Here is a 6,296-nt window from a genome sequence, read left to right on the forward strand (position 1 = left end):
TTCCAAACGAGTTTAGAATCGGTTCATCTGAATTCCAAGAACTATGTGATTGATTATCCTATCAAATCACCATTAATGGGTTTCACGGTTCAACCAAAACGGAAAGCTTCCGTTCAACCTCCATGTGGGTACTAGGATGGGTCACACTAGCTTTCCAAAAATTGGTTGACTAGGTACTAGGATCGGTTACCCCATAATTATGGTATTTACTCATAATCGGTTGCACAAGTCATAGGATCGGTCACCAATCACTAAGACTTGTTGTACCTCTTACAAGGATCGATTCCACATACTTGTGATCGGTTGCATCTCTTACTAGGATCGGTTCCCCAATGTCTAGAGTTGGTCATACCAATTACAATATATCGATCATACCATCTCAGGTGATTACTTAAGATCGGTTTCACTAATAAAAGTCATACCAATACAAAAGTCATGCCTTGTGAATAGTTTTACCAGGATACATAAACAAGTTATGAACGGTTATACTAAACACACATATTGGAAATCCAAAGATTTTCAATGAATAACACTACCAATAAGCCTAGCGATTTCCCTTTCGATTCATAAAACAAGTTTATGAATTGTATTTCCTTTAAACAAATGTAAAGTATTATTTTCTAGGACAAAATCTTCACCCATACCCAAACACATAATTACAATAGCATTCATATGATTATGTTAATGTCTTATATACGAAGTTCAAAAGATAGATGTTATGCTTTGTGTTGTAATTCCTTAATACTATGTCTAACTAGAGTATAATCATTCACAGCTTCGCAGTTATGTTTTCAATATGCACGACTTGAAAGATACGTTAGGATTGAAAAAATTCAAGTCAAATATTACTAACCTCAAGAGGAAGGATGAAGTCGTCGTTGTAGCTCTTTACTTCTTCACATTCTTCAAGTCTTCACGTAATACTTGTAAGTCTCATATCCTAGTAACTTTCTAGCTAACCTATACGAAGTTGACTCTAGTAAATAATCAAGTGAATCTTTAAATGAGTTTTGATTCACTAAAATATGACAACCAAACTTGACATACCAACGCTTGGTGGGTTCAACCGAGCAATGCTCTAACACACTGCATCATTCTTTAATTCCATTTATGCCTTCAATTGATCCTAAGCGTATTGCATTAGCTTTTAAAACTCTAATTTCACAGCCAAAATCCGCTTTTAAAATCTCAATTATATTCCTGATTTTCCTTCATCGTCTTCTTCAGATAGTCTTTGTAACATCTCTTGAAAGGATGGCAAGATTTTTTTCGATTGATCAGTATGGTTCTAATTTGCAAGAACAAGACATATCAGCTGATTCATATCTCCCCAATTCCTTTCCCATATCTCACCCCGTCAAAGCTGCAGGAGGAGACACAAGTATTTCCCTTAAATCTGTCTAGAAATTTGCTTAAATTTGTCTAGAAATTAGTATCGTCCTTCCCCCAATTACCATATTGTGGACCCTATAGGTATAACAGGAGGTCTAGATTTGGCTTGGATTGATGCTTTTCACTTTGAAACAGTTCAATGAAATATTAACATGGTTAATATAATTTTAAACACCTCCTTTGACACAAAGCAATGCTCATTAACTTGTTTTTATGGTAGCCCCCATCCCTCTAACAGAAATATAGCTTGAGAGTTTTTAGAAGAAATAAGTGTACAAATTTCTCATAGAAATATGCCTTGGATTGTAATAGGAGACTTTAATATGATATTTAACCAATCTGGAAAAAAAAAGGAGGATTACCTTTTAATAAAGCTAATAGTAAGTATAACTATGCAATTCTTGAAAGAGATGGTTTATATGATTTAGGTTATATTGGATATGATTATACTTGGGATAACCATAAAGAAGGTAATGAAAACATCCAAGAAAGACTAGATAGAGCTGTCAGCAATGCTGATTGGCACTTACAGTTCCCAAATGCTTTCTTGCCCCATTTAGTAGCTGTTGGTTCAAATCATTGTCCAATTCTTCTTACTCTAGATAATAAAACCTCCAAATCAGGTTGATTTTCAAATTCTATGATATTTAGTTAAAAGAAAACTCTTGTATCCAAATTATCAAAGAATCTTGGAAAGTTTCAACTGAGGAAGATGTTTCCACTAGTCTAGTTCTAAACTTAAAATCTTTAGGAGTTAATTTGTTGGATTGGAAAAAGAATACTTTTAGTTTGTCTGCTAAAAAAAAGGATTATAAAAGAAATTGAAAGAATAAAGACAAATAGAATAAACAGAATACCAACAAAAGAAATTAAGGGGGAAATTATTGGAACTAGAGACCCTTTATGACATTCAAGAAGCTATAGCTAAACAACAATCTAGGGATAAAATAATTGAGTTAAGAGAAATAAATACAAAATATTTCTACACAATTACATTGAGAAGACGAAAATGGAATAAAATAGAAAGTATGATAAATGATCAGAATGTAGCTACTAGAGATAGAGGTGAGATCAGTAAAATTTTAACCTCCTATTTTCAATCTCTCTTCTCCGAAAGCTTCACTGAACAAAATATAAATGACCCAATTCTCAATAATATCCCATCAGTCATTTCTCCATCTGATAACTCTAGTATTCTGATCCCGCCTACTAAATAGGAAATCTTCCAAGTCCTCAGAAATATGAAGCCTAATAAGTCTCCTGGTCCTGATGGTTTTCCAGTTAGTTTCTTTTTATATAACTGGGAAATAACTGGATCACAAGTAACAGATACAATCCAGATTTTTTTCGTAAACAAGATAATGCATCCTGAGTTAAACAAAACACATCCTTTTTTGATTCCTAAAATAAAACAACCAAAGAATCCTAGTCAATTTAGACCAATAAGACTCTTTTCAATACAGTTTATAAAGTAATTGCAAAGATTTTTAGCTAATAGAATTAAACCCTTCCTAGAAAATATGATCTCACCATTCCAATATGCTTTTCTATCTTCTAGACATATTTCTGATAATATAATTGTGGCTCATGAAATTATTCATTCCTTTAAAAAGAAAAAAGCTAGAACTAAAGGACTAGGGATAAAAATTGATAAGTCTAAAGCCTTTGATAAAGTAAATTGGAACTTTCTAATCTCTGCTCTAAAGACTTTTGGTTTTAACAAGGATGTATGTCTGCTTATAGAGCAATGTATTTCCATAACCATCATCTATGTTTTACTAAATGTAACTACTAGTGAATCTTTCAAACCCTCAAGAGGTTTACGCCAAGGAGATCCTCTCTCTTCATATTTATTTATAATATGTATGGAAATCTTTTCAAGACTTCTTCTTTCAAAGGGAAACAAATTTTTTTACATGGTATCAAGATAACACCTAAAAGTGAACCAATTTCTCACCTTTTCTTTGCAGACGATTATTTGCTTTTTGTTAAAGCTGACCCAGTAGAATGTAGGAATTTAATAAAAACAATAGAAATTTTTAGTAAGGCGTCTGGTCAACTTATTAATTTTGAAAAGTCAGGAGTGTTCTTTAGTAAAAAGGTGGAACCAAAACACCATAGAATGATGTCTAAACTGTTGAAAATAAAATATATCAATCTTAGAGACCCTTATTTAGGACATGTTGTTTTCATGGATAGGTCAAAGATAAAAAAAAAAAAACTTTTGCTCATATTCTTGAAAGAATGAAATCTAAATCTAAAGGTTGGAAAGTCTTAGTCCTTTCTCAACCAAGTAGGTCTGTTTGACAGAGTTGTCCTGTCAAGTATTCCATCTTATCAAATGGGGTGCTTTGTTCTGCCAAAACAGATAACTAACAAAATCAATGCAATTCAAAAATATTTATGGTGGGGGAAAAATGCTGGAGTAAAAGGATTTTACCCTAAAGCCTTGCCAAATCTATGCAAACCAATTCTAAAAGGAGGATAAGGTTTTAGAGATGCGTGTAAGTTTAATCTTGCAATGATAGCGGCTTGGAGGTTAGTTAAAGAACATGACACCCTATGGGTAAAAACAATGGGCTCAAAGTATTTTAGGAATAAATCTCCACTAAGAACCAAATCTGCAGCAAATGGCTCTTGGACTGGATTTGTATTAGTCAAGGGCTTGAAATTATTCAAAAGTATAGTATATGGGAAGTAGGAAATGGTCATAACATTAGCATTTGGAATGATAAATTGATACCTGGGATAAATAACACTATAACCAATCTGTTAGAGCATATTTCGGTTGGACTCACCGAACGTTGGTATGTCAAGTTTGGTTGTCATATTTTAGTATAAAAAATCATCTAGAGTCGCTTGATTACTAGAGTCAACTTCGTTTAGGTTAGACTAGAAAGTCTAGGAATGTTGAGACATACAAGTATTACTCTGAAGAATGTGAATAAGTAACGAACTAGAACGACGACATCATCCTTCCACTTGAGGTTAGTAATACTGACTTGAACTTGTTTCATTCCTAACCTATCTTTCAAGTCGTGCATATTGAAAACATAACTGCGAAGCTGTATATACTGTATATATTGTATATTATACTCTAGTGATGTGACATGATCATAATAGTATGATCATAGTATTAAGGAATTATACTAAGAAGTATAACGCTTATCTTTTGAATTTCGTAGATATGACATCGACATAATCTTGTATATATTATTATGATTATGTGTATGGGTTATGGTGAAGATTTCATCCTAGGAAACAATGTTTCACATTTGTTTAAAGGAAGCACATTCATGAACTTGTTTTGTGAATCGAAAGGGAAATCAATAGGATTACTGTTCTTGTTATTCATTGCATATCTTTGGATGACCAATATGTGTGAGTTGGTAGAACCGATCTTAACTCAGGTAATGTATCTTGGTATAACCGATCACAATGCCTAGACATATGACTTAGTATGACCGGTCCTGATAACTGGTGTGACCGATCACAAGTAGATACCATGTGTAGATGAAACCAATCCTTGTAATTGGCGTAACCGATGCTAGTGACTGGTATGAGCGATCACACGTAGGTACCATATTTAGGTATAACCGATTCTAATGATTGGTATAACCAATCACATAGTAATCTTGGAATACTGGAAAACCAATTCTAAACTTGTTTGGAAGTGTGGTATAACCGATTCCAAGAAAGCAAATCCACGTGAATAGGAAATAAGGATTTGCGGTGAAAGGATGTCAACATACTTTGAACACGAGCAGTAACTCTTATCATTTATTCTTCAAAGATAAGTACTCAAGGTGATCATGTGTCGAAATAAATTAAGAATCTTTTAATTAAGATTTTTGATTTTATATGCATTCATTACCAGCAATTAATGCATAGCTTTAGAAAATAAAAATTAGTAATGTGCATTTACTAATTGGAGATTTTCTATTGATAGATTTCAAAAATATTGGACAAGCATTTATTGGAAATAGGAAAACATATCTTGAGAATATTTTCGGTTTTGAAAATTCCTTGGTGTCTAAATATCCTTGGTCTATAAATGCCAAAGTTTGCCTTTCTAGCAAACTATCCTAAGAACCAGGCAAACTTCATTTCTTGTAGTTTTTGGCGGAACCGTATATTCGGAGAGGAAAGTATCCAAATTAGGTGAAATCTCTTATGACCCCTCGTTTAAAGACTTCTGTGGGATCAAGAACCTCTACGAATAGCGTTGGTGAGAAACTAGATAATTACAGTGTTATTAGTTTTCGGTTTAATTTGATTGACTAACAGTTGTTGAAACTTTGATTGGACCTAGTTTTTTTATGCTTGAGAATCTTCTCTTCTGATATAAGATTCACTCAAACTAGATTGAAGTATTGACGGAATATTTAGAGTTATTGTTAGATCTAAAGATATCTTGTGATAATCCATTGTTAACAGATTCTGTTACGGACAGTTGCCGATTCTAACAATTTATATGGCCAGTTGCCAAAAATGGGATATGGCCAGTTGCCAACCCATTACTTTATACGTCCAGTTGACGATTCTAAAACTTTATATGGCCAGTTGCCAAAAATGGGAGATGGAGAGTTGCCAACCCAATACTTTATACGGCCAGTTACCAAAAATGAGAAAAGGCCGGTCACCAAACCCAATAATTTATGCGGCCAGTTGTCGATGTCAAGGTTGCAATCATCTCTGAATAGATAGTGTGAACTGCGAAGCAACAACCAACCATTTTCAGATGATATCAACAACCTTGTGGAGTTGTGCTGAACCGCACAACGGCTGCCTACGTACCCTCTCCGTTGCTCTAAGGGATCAAGCACCACCGTAGTTCGTCACTTTATTTAGATAGTATGAATTGCTCATAAATGGCAACAACTAACTCTTAGACGATATGAACT

The sequence above is a fragment of the Papaver somniferum genome, chromosome 4 (assembly GCF_003573695.1).
Source record: "Papaver somniferum cultivar HN1 chromosome 4, ASM357369v1, whole genome shotgun sequence".
Lineage (NCBI taxonomy): Eukaryota > Viridiplantae > Streptophyta > Magnoliopsida > Ranunculales > Papaveraceae > Papaver > Papaver somniferum.